Source organism: Pseudopipra pipra, chromosome 17, assembly GCF_036250125.1.
Source record: "Pseudopipra pipra isolate bDixPip1 chromosome 17, bDixPip1.hap1, whole genome shotgun sequence".
NCBI classification, from domain to species: Eukaryota; Metazoa; Chordata; class Aves; order Passeriformes; family Pipridae; genus Pseudopipra; species Pseudopipra pipra.
The window spans coordinates 599,279-623,995 of NC_087565.1; the positions used below are offsets into that span (position 1 = coordinate 599,279).

The 24,717-nt window shown below is 44.0% G+C and overlaps 1 long non-coding RNA gene across 1 annotated transcript in view; it reads left to right on the plus strand.

Moving 5' to 3' along the window:
- The window catches only part of LOC135423824 (uncharacterized), a 276,468-nt gene that overhangs the window by 233,563 nt on the left and 18,188 nt on the right, over window positions 1-24,717 (plus strand). The gene's annotated exons all lie outside the window — the stretch shown is intronic.

The following is a 24,717-nucleotide window of genomic DNA, read 5'->3' on the forward strand; positions in this document are numbered from 1 at the left end:
GACAGAATTAATTACACCACAGTGGCTTTAAAGCTCTGGGTTCTTAACTGTACCTTATATCCCTTTGAGAATCCCCCTTTCCTTTAGCACTTTAAAGGGAGTTTGAATTCATTCACAAACTGTTGAGATTGTTGGTGGAGGCGCTTCAGCCTCTCAAAGCCTCACACAGGCAGGTCCAGGCAAGCAGGGGTGGGCAAGTGCTGCAAGTGCTTGTCTGGGAGTCTCACCCCACCTGGCAAGGGAGCTGGTGAATGTGTGCCCAGGGATGCTGGAACCTGTGGGGTCCTGAGCACCACACCTGGTGGGGTTTGGTCAGAGATGCTGTTCCAGCTCAGTGGTGAGTCACTGCAGACCCTCAGTGTCCTCAGACCCTGACGAGGTTCCTGCCCAGGACCTGCTCTGGGAACAGTCAGGGCAAAGAGTGAAGGCAGGAGCAGAGCAGCAGCAGCAAACTGAGGCAGAGGCTGTGAGAACTGCAGGAAAGCCCTGGTGAGCTCACCCCTGGAGGAGGTGGAAAAGGCCCATGGTCAGGGCAGTGCTGGTGCCCTGGGATGTGCTGGAGGAGTGGCAGTCCCAGGATGTGCAGCTCTGACCTTCCCTCCATGGCAGCTCCTTCCAGCCTGAGGGGTTGGGTGATCCTGTGCAAGGGAAGTCACTGTGACACCAAAGGTTCACCATCACTGTTCATTCATGGCAGAAGATCAGGTGAAGCAGGAAGGGAAGTCACCTTTAGGAACAGGTTGATAAGTAATTAAAGAGGAAAAAATCCCAGGGCTTGATAGGCAAAACAGGTTATGGAGAGCCAAAACATAAACAGTGTTTTCTGGTGCTAAAGACAACAGATTTATAGAACAGCTCTGTGTGGGACGTGTGTTCTTTGTCTGCAGCCTGACTGTGGCAATACTTGGTTAATTTGAGAGAATGAGAAAGTGAAGCTGAATATAAACAGAAATGAAATAGTCACTCAGGCACCATGTGCATGGGACTTCTAGGGAGCTCCACTGGAGGTCCAGGCACTGAATATTTGCAGGATTATGTGTCATCTCGTGGATCTGTTTTCACAGTCCAAGCCATCTGGCATACAGGAGTAAACAAACAGCAGAAAAGATAATAAGTAAACTGGTTTTTAACTGTCCCCCCCCCCCCCCCCCCGTCTTAATACTGTAAGAGCTAAAGAATTTGGATTCCTGAAATAGATTGCGTCTAATAATGAGTGAAATAGTAAATGTAACATTTCCACCTTGCAGGAAGGCAATATCCTCTCTCTTTTGCTCAGAAGGTGTGGACATGTTTTCTCCCAGCTCCAGCTGTGGTGAGAAAAGGGGTGAGCTCAGCCCTGCCCCAGGGCACTGTCAGGGCTCTGAACTGATGCTGAGGCAGCTGAATAGCCCCAGACACCAACCCTAGTTCTCAGAACCCCAGTTCTGAGCACAACTTTTGGGGTCACCTGGAGAAGCTGTGATGGTTTTCCTGCAGAATTTCCATTGGTCAACACTGCTTCATCTGTCCATAGCACTTCCCAGGTGCTGCTCCCTAACACTGAGCCCAGAATTGCACTGCAGGGAGGGAAACTGCGTTGACCCAAACTTGTTTCACTGGGAGAGTCTGGCAGAAGGGTTACAGCATCAAGTTGCTTCAATTCACTGTATTGGTTCAGAGAAATAGTATCTCAGAGTAGCTAAAGAGGTTCTGAATCTCATCAAAAAGTCTTTGACAGATTTCTATTATGGTTGATTAACTGTACATTAGATGTTAGAGAATCAGAGCTCTATCAGAGTAATCCAGATGTGTGTAGACAAGGCCCACTGATACCATTTGACTGAGATCTGCATTATTTAATGACTTTCCTTCTGGTGTAATCTCCTTTTGCAAGAAATCTCACTCAAAAAAGAAAGGGAGTTTTTTAGCTCTAGTTCACAAATGGCCATAGTGAGGTCATCACTTTTAACTACTTCAAATCCAGCTGGTTAATCTGGGCTGTAAGAGAACAAGGTGGGTTAGCTCAGGGTGCCACTTTGGAGGGTGATGCTCTAACTCCCAGCTTGCATCAAACAAGTCAGTCCTTCCATTCTTCTCATCTCATCCTGCATGTTCCTGCCCTGCTTGTGGTGCTCACTGGCACCTGTGAGAAAAGCCAGGCCAAGGAGTTAAACTGGCTGAGGAAGACCATTGGAAAAAACCAATTCCCTACCAATTTAACCCCTTGGATCCAAAAGAGGAAAATTATCTCCCTGAAGGTATACAAAGGTAATTAAAATGGGAATTTTGTCTGTTGGAAGATGGAAGCTCTGTAGATAAGGTACAGTGAGAAAAACTGACAGCCCTTTCTCTCTGGTCAGTAAGATTTTCAGGAACTTGTCTCAATCTTTAGACACTGTGTGAAGTATCTTCCCATCCCAGATGTTTGACAGAGTTTAAACTTCCTCTAGAACAGGAACAAAGGCAAAGCCTTTAGAAGCTGCTTGTTGTTAACGTTCTCCTTTCTGAAAGGTGTAGAACAGCTTTTAACATTTTGAATGGAATCAGAAATATTAAAGAGAAGGAAGAGGCTCAGGGGACAGGAATTGTCTGGATACCAACAGTTGCCACGTTGGTTCCTTGTGTGTGTGTAAGCTGGTGTTTGTTTATGCTCTTTGATCTCAGTTCCCAAAAGTATTTCTCAAGCTGTGCTCAGACAGAGCCTATGGGAAGGAACCTTCTGACTGAAATGGAATCCCTCATTCAAGATGAAATAGGATTTTTTTTTTTGGTAAGCTGTTTCCTGGCAAGGTTTTCCTGTGACATTTGCTGGGAGGGGAACCCATTAATTTGGATCCAGGCCCCAGCGGGAGCTGATCTGGATGACACGAGATCAGGCTTGGCATTTGTTTCCACCCTGGTGAGGTGCCATGGGAAATATTTCCAGTGGTGACCCATGTTTCCAGCTTTGGAAGCTCTGCTGGAAAGTGCAGTTTTGCTGGGAGAGTTGTCTGATGATTTTATTTCATTTTTATGAAAAGTCCAATGGAAATGTTAACCAGTTCACAGCAAATTCAGGTGCAAGCTGAGCTTCACACCTGTGTCAGTACCAAAGTGAGGAGTTGGCACATCACTGCTGTCCCTGTTATTTATTATCTATACTGTGGAAAGGCTTAACTTCCCAGCTGAAGATGAGGATTCCACTCTGCTGATTCTACACAGGCAGCTTAACCTGCTCTTGAACCTGCAGAATGTCTGTGGCTGCACGTAAAGGCTCCAGAAGGAGCTGCTGGGTTGGAATCCTCAGGGAATCCTGCAGAGCTGGGCTGGAAACAGCAGGTCATGCTCAGAGCTGGCTCTGCACGGGGTGTTGGGGACACTTAACAAATCTGTACATTCTTGTGGCCCTTGCTTTGCTCTCCTGTACCAAGCTGTAAGCCAGCCCTGAAGTTTCTTCAGATTTGGGATCAAACACTGAATTTCTATTTCTTCGCTTGCAAATTCCTGGAAGGGGGAAAATCAATATGCTAACACTGTTGCATCAAGCTTTCAAATCTCTGCAGACATCAATAGACAGCTGGTCTGTGCTTTTTAGCATTTGGGGCCAAGTTTCTGATTTCAGAGTGATGTAAAAGCAGAGGAACATCACAGGAACTTCTCTGGAGTTACACCAGTGGCTCCGGTGTGTGAAATTAAATCAGGATCAAAATTTGGATTTTCATTTACTATTAATATAATAATTAGCATTTTATTAGGAATGGGGTTTCTGCGCCTTCATAGCTATTCCCTCAGGAAATTAAACCATAATTTTGTGGCATTGTGTGCTGCCCAATATATATAGCTGTTCTTATTTGGTAAATGTGGATGAAATAGTATTTGCTACTTCACCGATTTAATAGAAAATAAAATCCTCTCAAGTCAGAGTAATGTCCTCTGCTTTATATTTGAAAAAACAAATTAATCCCCTGATAGGCTGTGATTTGCAATAAAGTTGATCAATGGGATCTACCTCCACAAATTGCAGAACATACCATTCACATTGTTTTGAGTAATACTGTTGTTTTACTTTGAAGTACATTGCTGTTGCTCCTTGTGTTCAGTACAGCATCTTAAGAGTTTTTAATAGAAAGAAACTAAATGAAAATTGATTGATAAAAGCTCCATCAAGGTGTTTATTGTTTTTTGCCCAGGGGTAAAGCAGAAACTTTTGAAAGGCATGTCATTTGTCTTAGATTCTGTTTTTCAAAGTGCATGGGCAATGAAGATGTGAACATAAAGGTAGGAAATTGCTTTTTATCATTAATAACTTGCACAGGGGCCTTGTAGTACAAGGTGGAGTATCCACCTTCATGCTGGATAATGAGGATTTTTTGCAAAAACTGGTGTTCAGGGGTGGAGTGGAGGATCGTGTGTGCAGTCACAGCACTGGTGCTGGCCCCACAAAGCTTGGAGCATATGCAAAGGGAAGAGAAAATCCCTGACTGACAGGGAGAGCTGGGTTACACTCAGCTCCTTTTCCAGAGGGGCAGCAGCAGAGACAGGATGTGCCGCAGCAGCAGTTGCCTGTAGGGCCTTTAAAAAGATCTTATCCCTGTGGAGCAGGGCCTGAAACAACTCATCCTTCTCTAGTTCTTGGGGTGTTCTGGTTGGACTTGGGCAGAACTAATCCATTTTCATCAGTAAGAGAATTTTAGTGAGGGTAAGAACTGTAAACTCTGCTATTACACAGGGAAGTACCATCCACTGTGGGAGCACAGAGTAAGGGATATAAAGATGATGTTACTGGGTTGATTTGTTTTGCTTGTGCAGTGTAGACTCCTTAGGAATGGCATACACACTAAGATTGTTTCTTGTTGGGAAGGTAGCTATTAAAGCCAGATGAAAAGTGTCCCTGCTGTCCCTTTTCTCTAAAATAAATTTCAGTTTTTCCTCTTAAGTTGAAGAAAGAAAAAGCATTTTGTTGAATTTTTCTAGAGAAAAATGAAAAATAAAATTGTATTGAAACAGCATGCTACTTTTTGTTTGAATATGTTATAATTCATCAGCTAAATAATTTAGGTAAGAAAAAAAACAACTTTAAACTTCAGTTCTAGAAAAGATCCTTGTAGCCAGAATATAGTTTAACAAAGAAAAGTGATCTAAAAGTGGAAACATGAATTCTTTGTTTCCATACACTGTATATGTCAATGTAAACTAATAGATTTATTGCTTTTCTCCTTGGAGAAGGAAGGAAGGAACTGTTTAATTGGAGAAAGTTCAAACACTGGAGTGATAAAACCCTGTTACTGTGTACATAAGTAGTGGGTGCATTTGTAAGGTTGTTCTGTTGCTTCACCACGGAGGTAATTTCTGTAGCCCTTACTTGGTGTGCATATGTGTGTGTTTTAAAAAGAATAGAAAGGATTCAACAACCTTTGTAGCTGTGTTGTGCATATCATATCCTATAGGAAGGGATTTCAGGTAAGTATTTGAGAAATAGATGGTTCCAGGCATAACTACTCAGGACATGCAAATGTGGGTGTGCAAATTAAATGGGCAGAAATGCCCAAGGTCAGGCCCTGGGAATCCTCTGCACATCAGCTGTGCTAAGAGCTGGCAATGGGACTGAAACAGAACATGTGACAAACATATGGAAAATATATTCCTTTGCTTTGTATTTTTAAAAAATGGATCATACTCCACGTGCTGCTGCCTTTGAGGGCTGTAAGATAAAACGTTGCAAGGTTCATTGACTTTGAGATGAGGATCCTGGGCACAGCCCAGATGGAAGCCTGATACAAAAGGCTGCTCTTGTCTTTGAACATTATTGGCCCCAAAGAACTGAAATTCCTTTTAGGTTTCCCCCCACCCACTTTAATGCAATGTGAGTGCAAACAGTTTCCACTTGTTTTTGTTCCTGGGCCAACCTGCAGTTTAAGCACTGAGGAAAATGTGTTTTAGGACAAGATTGGCTTACAAGTCATCTTGAATTCAATGGCATGGACACCAAAGGTTTTTGGGAGGTGCAAAAAACCCACCTTAAACTGCTCCAGGGTTGCTCCAGTGTGGCTGTTCTGGTGCTTGCAGAGAAGATGGTTTAAGGAGGTTGTGCCCTCCATGGCCTCATTCTCATGCCATGTTGATGTTTCTCTGTCCTCACCCTGGTTTGGCTGACACAGTCACTTGTAGGTCTGATCCTTGGGTCAGATCTTTGAGGTGATCAGGACTAAGACCTGCATTTCTTTTTTTTTTTTTTCATTTTATAAAATTTATTTATAAATTTATTTATACATGGTATCATTTCACAGAGATGCCTTAGGAATACTTGCTCTAACAACTGTGGCTGGAAGGGCAGGTGAGTGTGGACAGGGCTGGTGCCAGTGCCAGAATCAACCCTCAAAAGACACCTCCAGGATTTTGTGACCCTTCTGCCCTTTGCACTGTTTTGGAGGCACAGATCTGCTGTGACCCGGTTACCAGGCTGGTGTTTGACACAGTGTGTGTGTTCCTGGGTGATGCTGAGGGTCTCCAGGGGTGAGGTGTGAGGGGGCCATGGCAGGGACACTCTGCCCTCTGGCACCCACAATAAATGTCCCTGTCCCAGGGAACGTGGGACCTCTGGCACTGCAGCCCAGGTGACACAAGGGCACCCCCAGGAACAGCCTCCTGCAGCTCCTCTCTGCCCCTCCTTTGGGAAGTTCCCACTTCCTCCACTGGAGTTCTGGGCAGGGCTAATTCAGGCAGGAAAATCCTTCCTTAAGGCTTGTTTTCATATTGGTTTCCTCCCTGAAGTGCACATTGAGGGGGTTCCACAGCTCATCCAGGGCATCACACAGCTTGCAGGGACGTGGGACCTCCCTTTTTGGGGTCCAGGTTGAGCCACACGTGGGTAGGAATGGCTCGAGCTGCTAAACTGGTCTCAGCTGGTGTGGTGGTGAGCACAGAAGGTGAAAAGATGCCTTAAATGTAGCTTTTCCTTTCCTCCTTGCAGTCTTGTGCCAAATAGGGAATGGAGAAATTGGCTCCAAAACCTTTATTTTTTCCTGCTCATTTTCTCTTAGTTATTGTTTTTCTTTTCAAGTAGACTTCCAGGCTGAAGGCAGTTTTCCCGTGGGAGTAGCTGCCGAGCTCTGCCTGCGTTTTTATCTCCATAGTTGACAATAATAAAAATTCCAAACAACTTCCCCCGCATTCCCTGCTCTGCTGTTGTCGTGTTTTCTGCTGGTTGACAAAGTCACCTCTGCGGCCTTAATATCTGAGTACATTTGTTTTGCAAAGTGCTGGGAGCTGCATGGCTTGTTGATGTTTTCCAAAGCTTTCACAAAAGCTGTTGAAACCCTGCGTGCTGCACAGTGAGGAATTTAGGAATTTTCCACTCCCACTCCCCAACTGTTTTTTGGGTTAGTGTTTGTGTTTCTCTGGAGCACCCTGCAAACACCTCCTGTCAGGAGGGGAGGGCAGAGGGGCTGTGATGTCAGGAGGGCAGCCTGTCTTTCCATGGAATATTACTTGTCCACTGAGATCCTGTAAGAAATTCCTGGGAAGACTTTCCTTCACGTGCACAACCCTTCCAGTGGAAGTGATGTCCCAAAACACTTAAAAGGGTTCCTCTGTGGAGTTAAAACCTTCTCTTTTCCCATTCCTCCCTTGCCTATTCCTCCTTCCACCTCCAGGCATTCCAAAGTAAGGACTTGCCTGATCACTAATTTGTTTTATCTATTTGAAGATGAAAATGCTTTTGCTCTTTCAAGAGCAAAAAAAAAAGGTAGTTTGAGAGATGCTGATTTTGGGAACAACTGAGGCAACAGGACCAGGCTTAACTTCAGCCTGCAGCTGATGTGTGGCTGGAGCAGGAGCAAAGCCTCCTCTGGGCAGAGGAAGGAAGGAACAGCTCTGCTCTGACTGTTTATTGTCAGCAGTGTTGCCTGGGCACTACAGTAGCAAATGGCCTCTGAATTGGAAGGGAAATGATGACAAATCACTTTCTGCTTTAGAACACCATCATGTTTTAATGTGGGCTTTGTTTATTCAACTGCTTTTTCATGGATAATGGTCTCCTTATGCCATAGGGTTTTGTGTAGATTGTCTTGATCATCTGTTCTTACAACGTGGTATAAGATGGTTTCCATGCTGGAGGAGGAAAGACAAGCCACGCTTTGCATCTTGAGAATCCCCAGGAGCCAAAGAGCAAAGCTCCCTCCAAGCATTACCTCCTGTGCTCCAGAGCCCTGATTTTGAAAGATTGCATCCTGCAGAACTTCCAGACCATGAACCTTGGCAAGCATGAGCTTCTACACATTCCCAAAATGACAGGAAAAATAAAATTGGCTGAATTAACCACTGAACCTGCTTCCCCTTTCCTACACCTTCAAGTTACAGCAGTAAACATCATTAAGACCATTCACTTTTTAGTCAAATACTAAGTGTGACTAAAAGATACTTTACACCACAAAAAATATTCTGATAAATGAAGTTCCAGGCTGGATGCATATTATGTAGCAGTTTGGAAAATCACTGCCCCTCATTTCAACCCTGTGCTGTAGAAATCAAATTGCAAATGAAGCCTGCTTCTGTTGGATGGTGCCAACCATCTGATAAGGAGATCTTGGCTGACTCCTCATGTGTCTTAAGGGGATATAAGAAATGAATATTTGTAATTTTTATTACTCTTCGAAAATACCATTTTTTATGCCTTACAAAAACTGCTTGATCAATTTTCATCTCAAATCAATTATCACAGGGCCTTTTCTCTTTCTGCAGACTGTTAAGCTTTTGTCTCTCAGAGTTTATCTTAATAATCACAAAAAATCCAATGACCCATAACAGGATTCACATTATTCCTTTTTATGTTTTACTCTCTGTACAATTTGGAGATGTCTGGATCTGAATGGAGCTGTGACTGAGGGTAATTTAGGATGGTTGAGGTGTGCAGAATAGGAGCAGAGAGCTGGTGGTACCTCCAGTTCCAGCCAGGTCAGCATTTTCCCTCACATCCGGACCCTGAGCTGCAGTTTCGTTTTAAGTTTCCCTTGATGGCTGTTCTGCTTGGACTTTTGTTGTAAAAGCAAATAACTACATAGAGATTTGTTACTTTAAACTTGGCCTGGGCCCTTACCAGGCTGCTGCTGACCCTCTGGTGCTGCTGGGGAGAAGGGGAAGGTGGGTGATGCACACACTGAGGAAAGGAAGGTGAAACTGGGGGATTAGCCCTCAAATGTTCTTGCTCTTCATACTTTAAGCTCAAGAAACTTGTCTAAATTGAAAGTCAACACCATTCATCCTGCAGTGGTTTCTGTGCAGTGGTATGGAATGTGAATTAGCACAATGGTGAAACAGATACGTAGTTTTTATCGTTATTTGTTAAATTTTTACTTGGTTTGTATTAGGAAAAAGGTTATTTAGTAAAACTACCTCATTTATTTAAATATTATTATTTTAGAATCAAATATATAAATTCTCTAAACGGATAGTTACATTAATTATTAAATGTATATATCAATTCTATAAATGAATAGCTACTCTAATTATTAAATGCTTGCTTAGTGTTAAAGTTTTCTCCAAGTGTGTGCCTGCCATATGCTAATGGCAAGCTGGTTAATATTATTTATTCCAACTTACATGGTTTCTAGCTATATGAATCTGTAGAAAGAATTTTTTTTGTGTGAATAGTGATGTGTTTTCAGAGCAAGTAATTTTTCAGTTTCTCATCATCTGTTGGGAACTGGTTTCAAGGGCTGTGTTTGCTTGTTGTGGTTATAATCCCAATCCTGAGCTTGTTACTCTGACTCCAGAATCCTGGCTTAGGTAGAAGTTTAGGGATGAAACCTTCAGTGAAGCAGAGCTTGGTTCTTCAGGAGTTTCCCAGCACGTTTTCCAGCACAAGGGATCAAGTGGAAGGGTGAGCAGCAAGCAGAGAACTGAACAGCACAGGGTATCTCCCCAATGATTATCACTGTTATCAAAGTGGAATTTATCCAATTAGCCAATGCCATTAAACAGCTTCCATTGACTCTTTTCTCCTGCCACATTTCAATGTGTTTATATCTTGAAGGAGTGAAGGATGTATTGTCTGACATGACAGCTTGCTTTGTGTGCAGCTCCCTCTTCATTTCAACTCAGTGACTGACAAAAGACAGGAGTGGGTCTTTTTGATGTAGCACAGGGAATTATTTCCTGATTTGACATCCTAATTGATTGGGGATTTCTTATTATATTAAGGAGTTTTCATCCTGAATTGCTCAGCAAAACAGCATTGGTTCATTGCAATAGGAGGATAAAAAGGAGGATGTATTTAAGCATCCTTTTCTGTGCTGTGACTACTCCATATGGCTAACAATCTTTTCCCCCTCTCCTCTTGTTACCTTCAGCCCTGTGCTTCTCTTCTCTGAAGTGGCTTCAGAGCTTCTTTATAGTGGCTTTTTTTCAAAGCATTTTCGAGTAGTACTGGTTGAAAAATAGAGTGTATTCATGTAAAAAGTTGACAACCTGCATGTTTTCACTACAAAATTAAAGACATGTTTTGGATTTTCCTGTCTTTTCAATGATAAATGGATGGTAAAGGAAGAGAGGGGAAGGACACTGGAGAAACTCTTTGGTACAAAGGAAAGATCCTTTACAAAGAGAAATTCACACCACTCAGCTGAGGGAAATCTGGGTTGTGGCATTGCTGTAGGTTTAAACTCTTTTCTACATGATCTGGGCAATCCAGAACATCGACTTTTCCTAAAAAATATGGGAATTCCTGGGAGCCTTCAATCAGACCAGAAGGCATTGGGTTGGTGGGATGTGAGGTGCTCCTCTGGTGAGCTTTCCATGCCTGGTTTTGGCATTGACACCCACCCTGGTGCCACCCCTGCTGTGCCAGGCTGGTGCTGAGAGCAGCTGGGTGCCAACCAGCGTGGCCAAAGCCATGGGCCACTTGCCTCAGAGCTCCCTCCCTGCCCAGCCAGAGGAAATATGTGTGAAATTATGGCCTTACCCTTGAAATAAAGATTGTGGAATCATAGACTAGTTTGGTTTGGAAGGGATCTTAAAGATCATCTACTGCCAACCCCCCTGCCACGGGCAGGGACACCTTCCACCAGCCCAGGTTGCTCCAAGCCCTGTCCAACCTGGCCCTGGACACTTCCAGGGATGGGGCAGCCACAGCTTCTCTGGGCAACCTGTGCCAGGGCCTCCCCACCCTCACAGGGGAGGATTTCTTTCTAATATCCCATCTAAATTGAGTCTGTCAGTTTAAAGCCATTCCCCCTTGTCATGTTACTCCAGGCCCTTTTCCAAAGGGCCTCTCCAGCTCTCCTGCAGACCTTTTGGGTACTGGAAGGGGCTCTCAGCTCTCCCTGGAGCCTTCTCTTCTCCTGGTGAACCCCCCCAGCTCTCCCAGCCTGGCTCCAGAGCAGAGGGGCTCCAGCCCTTGGAGCATCTCCAGGGCCTCCTCTGGACCACACCAGGATGCAGCCAATGGATTTGACTCTTGGGCAGAAATAGGAATGTCAATGAGCACTAGGACTGGTGAGATGCAGGCAGGGGGGAAGCACAGGCTCAGCACAGCATCTTAAAAGAAAAATAAACAAATGAAGTGAATTGATTGTTTTTATGGAGATTTTCCTTTAGGGAGAAAGTTGCTCTGACTTTTGGAAGGAGCTGGATTTTCCATCATATTCGTGTGCTTCAAGAAATGGAAAATACAGTGATGATGATACTGATTGTTTTTAAAATGAAACTGTCTGTAGTTATCTCTAGAGATAATAATCCCCTGCTGGTTTAGTGCTTCCTTGATTTGGTTTGTGTAAGTCTGGAGAATGAGGCATCTTGAGGCTGCCTCAGCTCCCCCCCCCCAGAGCAGGGGCTCAGCTCAGCCACCTTTCCAAAGGGATTTTCTAAACTGATTCTACAAAGTTTTGCTGGGATGCTTTAGCTCTCAGATGTTCTTAATCCTGGACCCAAAGCTTCAATACAGCAATCTTTTCTCCCACTGATTTCACGTTTTTATTGCAAGCTACTTGATTTTGACCCTCTGATTTGCACAGGCCTGGTGGCATGTCTGTGTGCTGGCAGGTTTGAGCCTCTTGGTGGACAGAACAGATGCTGCCTGGCCCCCAGGTACTCCAGTAGTGCTCTGCAAAGTCAGTGGAGTGGAGGGATGGTGCCTATTTTATACCTTTTTTTCATTTGTCTGAATGCAAGTGACCACACGTGAAGGATAAGATTCAGGATTTGCAGGTTTATGTTGGGTTTGTGTATAGGAACACACAGGTAAAGCAGCTTTTTGTGACTGATTTGACAATTATTCCTTCTTAGGGGCAGTTTGGTCTTGCATATACCTTTTAATTTTTTTATCCTAATATCTGAAAGTGCTTTTCAACCACTTAGATTAATTATTTACATTTTAACATTATAGAAAATAGGAAAGAAAGTAGAGAGAGGTTAAACATACACGTCTCTGTTGCTTATAATGACACCTAGATCTACACCAAGTTTGCCTGGTTCCCACTCTCCATAGTTACTTTGGGACAGTTGTTTTACCTGAGCTCTGTCTGTATTTATTTCAGCCATGTCTCATGGTTACCCCAGCTTGTGGTTTTTTGAAATCACTATCAGCTGAATGTGCTGTTAAAAAAATAATGTCTAAGGCTGCCTTTCAAAAGAGAGATTTTGCTGTGATCCCCACAAATTCATGTGATCCCCACGAATTCCCCCCTCATGTGCTTGTTCATGGATAGAACCCAAGTTTCTGATGTTGGTGGTGTGAGACACGAGTGTGACGGCACCAGCTCAGCCAGCTGAGTGCTGTCACCCCTGGCAGAGGCTGGGCACCAGGGGTGACAATTTGCAGCTGCCACCAGCTGATGGAGTTGGTCCCTCGGCTGAAGTGAGGGGTGTCAGCAGAGCTGTGCTCACACTGCATTCTGAGTTCTGCTGAGGCAATGGCGGTGTGAAAATGATAAGGATGTGTAGAAGTGCAGCCATGTATGGACAGATCAGAGGAGCTCTGGAATGGCATTTGTGGAGCCCAGGTAGGCCTCTTTTCTCCAGATTATGTCAGTATAACACAGCTGATTTTGGAGCCTAAATATGACAGTGCTTCATCAGAATATCATGTTTAAAAGGGTGTAAAGTGTAATCTGGGGGACAATCATGAGGAAACCCCCTGGGAGTGAGACATGGGATCTTCCAGCTATGAAAAGCCACCAAGGGGTTAATCATCCCCCACTGCACATGAAATGACAACAAGCTCTTGGCAGCTTTCCCCATTCTTTATATAACACTTCCAAGCCTGAAGCTTGTATCCTCCTAGTAATGCTTTTAATTTGTGCTCTGCTGGGGAGAGGCCAAGATTTAATCGAAATCATTAGAATGTCTTTGCTTGAAGTAGCTGAGGGCTTGTAGTGAGCTGGAGGAGGTTCCTGCAGAGTAATTAAAAGGAATCCACGAGGTCGTCACTGGTGCCTGAGCTACTCCAGACACGGGTTCAGGGGGGAAAGGTTGAGTTTAATGACAACTCCTCTTAACTTACGTGGGATGCTTGCACAGCCACAGAGTTTTAATAATTAAACTTTGTCTCCTTCCTTTCCCACACACCTGCCCAAGGGTTGTTTTTGCTTTGTCTCAGTACAGCCAAGAGGGGCTCCAAGCAGAGCCCAGGAGCCCCATTTCTCAGAGATTGGGGGCTGAGGGGGCTCTGCCACCTGGATCCACATTTCAATTGTCTGGTTTATCTTTTATCTCTAAAATGAGATGAATTTCAATGTTCCTGTAAGGGTGCACTGTGAGAGTGTGGAGTGTGAACAACTGTGGGTATTTATTTACAGTCTCAGCTGAGATCTGGTCTTGAATTTGGATTGTATTTACATGGGACTATCAGAACACAGGTGTTGTTGCTCTCAGTGCATATTGGTGCCTCTGTATGGATTTCAGTCCTGTATGTGCCTGAAAGCCAATGCCATGCTCTCGGTGTGTGCACAGGAAAATCAGCTGCTGAGGTAATTTTGAGGCACAATACATATGCTAATTGCTTAGTGTAAATTAGAACATGCACTTTTTCTTTGTTAGTTATATATTAAACAAAAAGGTACTCAAAGGAAAGCTGAAAAAAAATGAATTTTCTATCTCTTGCACTGTACAGTCCTAGTGTTGTACAGGCAGTGATGGAGTGAACTGGCAAGTGAGGAATTGTGTGAGAAACTGTCTTTTTTGAATGACTTCTTATTCCTACATTTGAATACAGCCTCTTACAGTAGAGTAGGTACAAATAATGAACTAATAGTGAATGTTAAAGATTTAGGGAATTGTCTGTGAACTTTTGACCCTGGGAATATAAGGAGGTTTGCTTTTCAGGAGAATTAGTCTAGCTGGGCTAATGGGTGCCAATAAGGGCTGTAAGCAGTGTGTCAGGGACCAAATCTTTTAATTAACCGCTGAGTGAAAAGTAGTTTGGGAAATGCAATAAGTCAGATTCAGGTCAGATCAAGCAGAATAATATGTGGGCAATGAAGAAATTAACATACTAGGAAATGCAAGCTGAAAATCTCCAAACTTTCCTTATTAGACTGATAGAATATGGGATTTACTTTGATTGCTTCAAGAAAACATTGCACCTACTTTTACTGACTTGTTCTAGCAAGGTTTAGACTCTCCTGGCCAATGTCATGGGCAGATGAAAAAGATTAAACTGGATTAAACTGGAGACATACCATGGTCCAGCTTTGAAATGCCTGTGACTTGTGGCACAGGCTGGCTCAGTACTGGCCTGTGTTCAGTGGTTCTGCTCAGGGTGAGGATGCCCACAGTGCCACACCAAGGATTACATTGCTGCTCTGCTCCTATCTCGTCTTCTTGACAAATAATATTGTCTCTGAGCTTCTTTGAATTCTCATTTTTTCTGAATCTGCTGTCTGTTGCTTTGACAGTGGCACTTTAACTTCGCAGGGAGCAGTTTGTCTTTTTGTCCTGTGCCTGTGTCATCCCTGTCACAGCTGTGTCAAGAAATCACAGAACTATTTAGGCTGGAAAAGACCTTTAAATCGAGTCCAATGGTTAAACCAGCACTGCCAAGCCCAGCACTAACCCATGGCCTCAAGTTCCACATCCACACGTCTCTTAAATCCCCCCAGGATGGGGACTCAAGGTGAGCACCACTAATTATTAACTCAACATGGATAATTGCATTCAGCATTGGCCTGTAGATGTAAGGATCTCAATTTTAATTATACCTTATTAACAAAATGAGTAGGATCAGAACTACATCTAGAGAGTTCAGAAGGTAAACCAGTGCCTGTCAACGTATCATTACAGAGTAAGGGTTGAATTATTAGTTTAGTTCATATCTAATAGGATTTTAATCCTATTCTGATTGTTCTCTGTGCACATCAAAAAGTATTATTTTATAGAAGGACTATGACTTAAATTGTGGTCTAGAGGGCTTTGAAATTAATGGAAAAACTCCAGCTAAGCTTAAAGGGCTTTGAATCAATCTGTTTTCAGTCTTTTGCATCAATACTAAAATTTAAATACGCTTTGGAAACCGTGATTGTGGGTCCCTGATTTCTTAAGTATCATTATCAACAACGACAATGTGACATCTGATCTGCCAAATGACTTCTTTAAACCTCCACTAATGTCTCAGTCATCACTAACTACTTAAGTAATTTATTTAATTGGAAACTGCACTAACTTCAGTGTTACTGCACTGCAGAGTTGTGAGGGATTCCATAAGCTCAGAAACAACTTCCCAAGCCCCATTGCATTTCCTCCTTGCTTTCTGACTGGCTTGATAGTTGCAAAGTTTAGACAGAAAAATATTTTCTTTCTTCATAATTGTTGCAAGGTGCACTTCTTGCCAAAAATCAAAGGCCTAAATTGAATTCACTGACTTTTAATCCGTCCTGCTGTCAGCTACAATGCATGTTTAATTGTTCTGTCTGTATGTTGTTGGGCTGGAACAGTTTCAAACAATCTACCAATCATGAGCAGGAAAAAAATCATTAGAAAATCAATTTCTGCTTAATTGCAGATCTTTCTTCCAAATAGGAATGAAGCAAGATTTATAACCTCAGCCCCACTGACTGCACAGGGATGGCACTTGAGCCTGTCAGGTTTTCATCTGGTAGCTGTGGCAGGGACAGCTTTGACTTTTTGCACCTGCTGTGGGTGAGCACAGGGAGGGCCCTGGGGAGCCAAAGGCTGTGGCACAACCCAGGTGGAGCACAAGAGGCAGTGTTTACAAACCAAGGCAGAAAGCAAAGCAGGAGGAGGGAATTTCAAATGCATTTTTTATTTACACATTTCTTCTGAATGCTCTGAGTGGCCACTACAGTGTCTGCCTTGTGGAGACCCCTTTTGCATCTGACTGTCAATGCCAACACTGGGAAAATCCTGGATCCCAGAGCTCTCTGGGTAGTTCACTCTCTGCTCCCAGAACAAGGGATCTCAGAGGTGAACTGTCACTCAACAGGAGAGCTTTGCCATTGACATCAGCAGGGTCACAATTTCAATCCATCTGAAAAACTGTGCTCTAATTTCCTTCTGTTGAAAACTGAGCAAATCATCCTGTGGTTAAATGGTAGCAGGCAAGGAAAGTGGAGGAAAGTGGAAAACTGATAGGAAAATCAGTCCTGACCCCCTTCCAGGTTCCTCCTGCTTTGCTGAGGAAATGTAGCTCCACTCCCCTTTAAGTTCAAAATAAGTAGAGTCACAGTGTAAATATCAAGCAATAGCTAAAAGTGAATTTACCAAAGTTCAATAAACATAAAAATGATGAATTTAGATGTCATGTAATTAACTCAGAATTACATGAGCAATAACCAAGTAATTACACCTTTAATAATGCATTAAACTTGTCAGGAATACTTAGTCATTCAACTAGAATTTAACAAGATAGCCTATAGCAAGTTACAGTAATTAGATATCACTACTGAAAACATTGACAGTTCCTAATTGATACCTTTTATTATAAAGTTAAATGCCAAACATTTCTTTGGAGTGGATTAAGGAATAATATTGCCAGTGTTTAAGACCATACTGCCTACCCCTATAAATTGTATGCAGGTCTAAAAAAGCAGCAACAAACAAAACCCTAAGAAAAAAATATCTCTCAGCTACACCTATCAATCCTTTACCCAAATGTGGTTCATGTTCTCACTCCTGTGATTTAAATTCCAGCCTCAGAGAGTCTGTGCCCTGGCAGGACCCTGAGCAGCACAGGGAGGGGGAAGAGAACCCCTTGTCAGGCAGGTGAGAAGGCCAGTGGCATCCTGGGGTGCAGTTCAGAGGGACTGAGGCCCAGAGCAGCCTTTGCAGGAGGACAGCAGCAAACCCAGCCACGCTCAGGAGTTTGTCAGTTAGATATTAGGGCAGGACCTGGGCTTGCTAACAACTAAATCAGATTGTTTAGGCTACAGGAGAGGAGTTTTGGAGAAAGAGGTGGAACAGAATTGAAAGTATGTGTTTACTTGCTGCTTCTGAATGTGGGAGATATTTCTGCTGGGTTTATGTTCTTCAGTCTATGCACTTGGCAAATAATTCTTTTTCTTTTCTTTTATGGTAACCATGCCAAAGAGTAAAGTTTGTTCCAGAGCAAACTGAAAGAATAATGTAAAAAGAAAAAAATTCTATTGGTCAAGTCTAATTGTAGTTTTTCTGCAACAAGTATGTTTTGTTTAATTATACTTTTTAAAAAACTTTGGAACCCTTTTCTTATTTACAACAATAATCCCCACATTTTGCCTGGATTCACAAATATTTCTGGTTTTATAAAGTTCATCTCTTTAGCTAATTCCTTGAGAGAGAAAGTATGCAAACCTAACCTGGATATGGACTGGAATCTCTGTTGCTTAGGGGAACCATCTGTACTTTATACCAAACTAAACAGAGATTAATGGTGTCTCTGTGAAACAGGAGAGATCAGCTGGAATGATCACATACATCTTTTGTAATTTCTTTGTTCATCTGTATAATTACAAGTCTTATCAGGCTGCATGCTGAGCTATGGCTGATTGTCAATAAGGCTTCTCTTGATTGCATCTTATATAAATATTCCATGTCAGTCTTGTAGGATGCAATTCCAGGGTCCAAACAACTATACCTTAGTCCATGGATACAAGGTTCTGGCCTTTTTTGTTACACTGATAATCAAATTAACTCCTAAAAGGCTTCCAGCTACCAAGCCCCCAGTTCCTCTGCCCTCCTAATGCTGCTACTCTGCTCTGGAGCAGGGTGGCTCTGCTCACTCCTTCTCTCCACATACATAAGATTATTCATGAAATGAAACCACTGCATTTATGTTTACAGGATTCTCAGCCAGTTGCATGGCAACTGGAATTGTCTTTACTTTTATGCATATTAAAATAATTCAATAGATGCCCTTTCAATAATTAATTGGTAATGAATGTAGAGGCTGTAGAATGCTTTCTCTGATGTGTTTAGGCTTTATCCAGTGGTTAAACTGGATAAACAAGCCTTGTTCTTCCATGTTAGGACTTTCCAGGAGATGCCATGCACTGTTCTCAAAAATAACAGGCAGTAAACCAAACCCAGAGGAGCTGAGTGACCTGAGCAGTGTCAAGGCCATCCAAATGTGTGTGAACAGGACAGAAACACTCTATGCTGTGAGTAGGCTGCAGCAATTCTCAACCCATTTCCAACATTTCCTGTGCTCCCAACACCCACCCAGTGCCCTGCATCTCCTTGCACTCCCAGCTGGCTCCTCCAGTGTGCAGCTTCCTCCTCAAATGACCAAGCTCAGAACAGCAATGCCGTGCCTTGGAATGGTCCTGCAGGGCTTTCTCTGCTCCCTGTGCTGACTGTGACATGGAGGGTTTCCATTACATGGAGAAAGGGAGCATTGGCAGACTCAATAAATATTTCTCTTGTTTCTTCTTGCTTTTTTCCTGGCCTGTTCCAGAGGGGGAAAAAAAAAAAAAAGAAAAGGTCAACTCATCTGTGGTTGCATCACTTGAAAATTTCATCTCCCCATCGTACCTTTGGACTTCTCTTGGTAAAAAATCGGGATTCCAAAAACTGCCCTGGCTGGGAATGTGATTCCAAAAACTGCCCTTTCTCCCTGCTGGGAATGTGAACAGCACTTTTGCTAAAGAGAAGGCAAGGAGGCAAACCTCTTGTTTCTGCAGGGTTTTTCTGATTGTTTTAACAGAAGATGGAGTAAGAGGCTTCTGTGCTCTCCCAAAGTTTCCTTTGTGTTCATTTAATTAGCCCGGAGTGCCAATGGATTCTCAGGTTTGCAGGGAATTGTCCACCTGCTCCTTGAGCCTTGCTGGTTTAGCACTCCCTGGGCATGGGTGTGGTGCCCTGAGTTCACCAGTGAGGTCACTACTGCCTTCCTCCTCCCCTTGTCTGGAGCACACCTGGGGTTCCAGTGTGTCCCCTCTGTCCTGTATCTGCTCCCAGAGATGCACAGGAGGCACAGCAGTGTCCCCACTGACCCCGGGAGCAGCAGCAGCAGCAGTGGAAGGCATTTGGCTGATGCTCCTTCCTACCTGTCACCACTGATGTAACAGTCAGTCAGTCCTGGTGTATTGTTTACACATGGATGGGCTCATGGGTCTGCATTTCTGCACATGGATGGGCTCATGGGTGTGCATTTCTGCACATGGATGGGCTCATGGGTGTGCATTTCTGCACATGGATGGGCTCATGGGTGTGCATTTCTGCACATGGATGGGCTCATGGGTGTGCATTTCTGCACATGGAGCACACCCTGGCCTGTTGGGTGCTGGGAAGGCTCTTCAGTCAAACATGACTTTGGCATTTGAAGTTCCTTGAAGGGAGGTTTCCCGGGCAGCTGGGCTGGGAACTGCCCAGGGTGTGTGTTCTGCAGCCCCTGGGGTGCCCAGTTGCCATGGCTGCAGGATGCAATCGTGGGGACTCACAAATGAAGGGCCCCACTGACTGTTCATTTCTGCACACCCCATTACATGCACACACTTGGGAAAATAAGGCTCGGGGCATAATTGGTTGCCAATGGAGCTGTCCCAAGGTGGCTGCATACATTTGGTTTCCCTTATCTTTACATTTTAGAGAGCTGTTCATGCTGATTTGCAGAACCTGTCTTAGGGCCTTGCATTTCCTCCTGGATGTGTCTCTCTCTGCATTATATCTGTGCTATGTATCTAAAATAGCTGATGTGTTGAACCTTTTAGATATGCTGGTTGTGTTCTGCTTTATCTCTATGAGACAAGGAATTGAGTGTTCCCCAAAAGGCTTCCCACGTTTGTTCCCAGAAACAGAAGTACAGGAATTTGTTGAAAGTCTGAGCCATGATATGTGTGGAGGCCCATTTCACTAAGCAGTTGATGAGTTTATTACTGAATAAGTTGCTGGGGAAAAAAATCAGATCCTGTCTTGAAATCCAAAGCTTACACAGCATATGGAGGACTCCAGCATTGATCCTGAGGGTGGGCAGCTCCAGTGGGTGCTTTCCTGGGCTCTCCATCACTGTGAGCAGCGTGGATCACAGAGGAGGCACCTCTGTTGTCCCAGGCTGGCAACTGATGAAGTGACAATGGGCTGTGATAACTCTCCAGCCAGTGCTGGATTATAGACAATCACTGCAGCCTATTAACACTTCCTACAATGTGGGTGGCTTTGCTTCCCTGAATGTGAAAGGCATTAAATAGGGACTGAAAAGCTGAAGCCCATATGAAGTCAGGAGTGTTCCTGGGACAGCAAAAGTAGAGGCTTTCAGATGACTTTTTTTTTTGAGCCAGTTTGAGACTGGGGGCCATGTGTGTCAAGAGTTTTTTACATGAAAGCCCAGCATGTTGTGTGTGGGGTTTATGTGAGGGCAGAGCCTCTGGGCTGCCTCACGAGTGACCTGCTCATCTCCCCTGATGTGGACAGGAGAAGGGGTACACTGAATTATCACCTAGGTATTTTTATACTAACTTTAAAATTTCCTGGAGAACATGGAGTCCAGCAGGTCTGGATCCTGCAGTGGATCTGGACCTGGTTTACCTTTCCACTGAATTTCCTAACTTTAGACTGCACTTCAGGGTCCTGGACTTAGAGTCCAGTTGCTGAAGAAAGGCTGATCTGGTCTCTTTGCTGCTGGTGAAAGGAGGAATAGGTTCCCCAGAATAAGTGGTTTTGGGCTAGTGAACTGCTGATTCCTGAGTTAGTGAGCTCAGGGAGTTCAAAGCCCCAGGAGCAGCAGAGCTGCAAAGGCAGGGTTGGAGTTGTGCAGCTGGAAGGGGGGAAATGGCAGAACAGTAAAATTGCTGCCCTTTTAGTGCTGGTGCAGTGTCAGGTTCTGTGGGCTGAGCGTGGCCATGCACAGACCTCTCTCCCACACCAGCAGGCAGTCTGTTCTCAGGTTTTTTCCTGCAGTAGTAATGCTGTTAAAAAGTCATAGTTAAGTGATACTTTCTTAAACGTATATTTTAAACTAATGTACTGTTTACTCAGAAATCATCATAAGTACTGTCAGTGGGGCTGTGGTAGCAGATGAGGAAGGCTTTGGTGGTTGTACTGGGGCATGTCCCATTCCCTCACTCTGCTGCTTTCTCCCAGGCATTTGCTGTGGTGTGCTGGCCCTGTGGATTTTGGTGATACATCTGTGTGAGTGGGAAGGACAGTAAACATATTTGACTTGAAAATAACCCTGCAAAAAGGGTTTGGTTTTAGTCCATATTAATTTGTTGCAGGCAGTAAAAGGGTCAACATGAAGATGGGAATGACCCAAAGGAATGAAGAGATAATGGGGGAAAGATTGTCTTAATTAAGACACTCTCCCACTTCTATCACTGCAGTCATGAAAATGGTGGATAGAAAAGTTTCTTTAGAGCTATAAAAGTTAGTCCACAATTTCTGTCATATATTAACTGTATTCTGGCTGCTGCATGAATTACCCTTTAATGACATGCACTCTGTAATAACCTACATAGACAGATACACCTTAACTATTATCTTTCCCAAATGGTGCAGGAGCACTGGACCATGCATTACACCCCCACTGGAAGCAATCAGGCAGGAGATGTTTAGTCTGGAAAGGTCCAGAGAATATATTTCTCATACCACCTACTTGCCACAAAATGTTTCCCAATGACTTATTTAAGACCTAATGAAAAAGACCAAAAGGCTATAATCCAGTAGAGGAAGAGAGCAGGAGAAACCAAAGTCATCAGCAGTGTCCCAAGGGCTGAGAAATGCAGGGAACTTGCTGAAGTACCCAGGAAATCCTCGAATGCTGGTGGTGCAGGCAAAACATCTGGAGTGATTGCTGTTAACAGGGCTTGGAGGAAAGCTCTTCCCTTCCTAATCCACTGTCCTGTGCTGGGCTGAATGCAGTGCCCAGTGGCTCCAGTGTCACTGCAGGTCCTGCTGTTCTCCTTAGGGGTATCTTCAGTGGATCAGGGAAAGCAGGAAAACTCCTGAATTGTTTTCTCCCCCTTTTGATATCAAATGTCTTTTTGATCCTTTCAGCAAACTAGTGGAAGCCCTGAAAGATGGGATTAACCCAATATAAAGATGAGGTGGGTATGCTGGGAAAAGATTTGAAGTAACATATTTATTAAGTCCTTAATGAAAGTATTAACCTTTTGTGACAGGATGAGGGAAGGGAAGTGAAGATGACCTAGCTGTTTTATAGCTGTGTAAGTACACAGTCTGCACAGATATCCCTGCTTTGGACAGCAATGGAATTCTTCAGTGTCCACCAAAATCTAAATTTCAGTCTTTGTCTTATTAAAGCCCTGACTCAGCAGATCCCTTCAGCATCATTTTGTTTTCAATTCCATGATGCACAAACTGGCTTAAATACTTTGGACTCCCCAGTTTGATTCCAAGTGAGATAGAAAATGGCAAAATTTAGAACATGGAGCCTACAGGTGCACTGATCCCCTGGCGTCCTGGGTGCCAAGATGTGTTTCCAATCTGGCCCATGTGCCAAAGATCCTCTTCCCCTTTTATAGTTCATTTAATCAGGAGTGGTTTTGACAAAAACCAGAAAAATCTCCTGGAATCACCTCCCGTGCTCACAAGTGGTTGTCCAATGGTTTGTGCAGTGTTCCCATGCAGAGGTTATATAAAATGTTCTGTTGCCATGTAAACTGGAGGTTTGTTTGGATGTAGCATCAATACCCAGGGGGGGAGAAAGGGCTGGAGGAGGGAAGAGAGGAGAAGACACTGGCACAGTGCCAACCTCTGGAGTTTTTTCTGATGATAAATGGTTCACAAGGAGTCAGCATGACCTGCCAAGCAAACCCAAATGCTCTCAAAGAGCCCTGGGCTTCAGATCCTGCTGACAGACAAGTCCTCCTTATCAGCCTCTCTGCTCAAACACAGCAGAGTGCACAGCAAGGGAGGGCACAGAGGGCTGCCCTGGCAGATGATATCCACCCACTTTGACTGCTGTAGCAGCTTTGCATTTGCTCCCAGCTGGACACCCAGATCTCAGCAGATCCCCTCTGCTCTTGCCTGAGGTGGAGCAAAGGCCTTGCTGGTTTCTAAAGGGAGGAATTCCTGTTCAAAAATGTTGGCTGGGCTAGAAGGGACCTTGTTTCTGTTTGACCTGCATCAGAGCTAGAGCTTCCCTGCATTTGGGTTGGGTTTTGTTTTGTCCTGCTTTTTGGGTGTTTTTTGTATTTGACTCCAGTGAAAGGTTTGGGATGTGTAGCTTTGAAAATGGATTTCATATTTATTCCTGATTTTTTTTTTCTTGTTATCCATGCTCTCCTAGAAATTTTCAGTCTCATTCTGATGGGCAGGCTAAGGCATGAGTTCAGTGGTGGTTTGGGGAACGTTTGTGCACCCCTTGGAACTCCTGACTGATTTTATGGAAATCTGTAACTTCAGCCCCCGTGGTACCCCAAGCTGACAGAGACCATAATGCACTCAAATTACTCTTGCAGGAAACAACTACAAGGACAATCAAAGGTATAATTAATGTGAAATAAGTATTCCCTGGCAGAACAGGCTTAAGGGATTGAGGAAGCTGAAGAAAACTGGGTTTCTCCCGTTACTCTAAGGGGGAATTTTGAAGCAATGGAAAATCTTCAGGAGAGTAATCAAATGTAGGAAGACACGTTAGAAAGATCCTGCAGTTAACCAAAGGGGAACTATTCAAATCCTCTAAACCTAAAAAGAATGAAACAAGATAGATTGAGAAATTAAAAATGTAAACCAGAGAGAAAAGATAAAGGGACTGAATAATGAGTCTTCCACTGTTTGGGGGAGTCCAATCACCTCTCCCTTATCCACTCTGCTGTTCATACAAAGTGCAGGTGACAGGGGACATAAGAAGGACATTATGATATGTAAGTAGTCACAGGACACTTGAAAATACAAAGTATTTTAATAGTAGTAACTGTGAGCAGAGTGGATTAAATAGGTGCTTTGGTGAATAGATGATGAGTCAGATGATCTGCAAACCCCAAGCTGTGGAGAGAGCCTGGTGGCAGCAGCAGGAGGATGGGGTGAGCTGGCAGGAGATGGCTCTGAGGGGAGCAGAGGAAACCCTTGGAACAAGCTGTGCCACGTGTCCCTGAGCCAGCTGGAGGGAGCTGGAGCACATGGAATGTGCAATGCAGGGCTGGAGGAGATGCTGGGTGGCTGCAGGAGTGGTGGAGCTACACGGGCTCTGTGCCTGAGAGGAAGGGCTCAACGAGCCAGGGGCTGATCAGCACCAGGCTGGGGAGGCTCTTCTCTCTCTGGGCTGGGATCAGCTCTGTCAGAGTCAGGGAAGGCTTTTCTGTGCTGTTCCTTGCTGTAAGTTTTTGAAGGGCTTTGAGGGCTTGGCCATGAGCATGTGTGATCAAGCTGAATTCT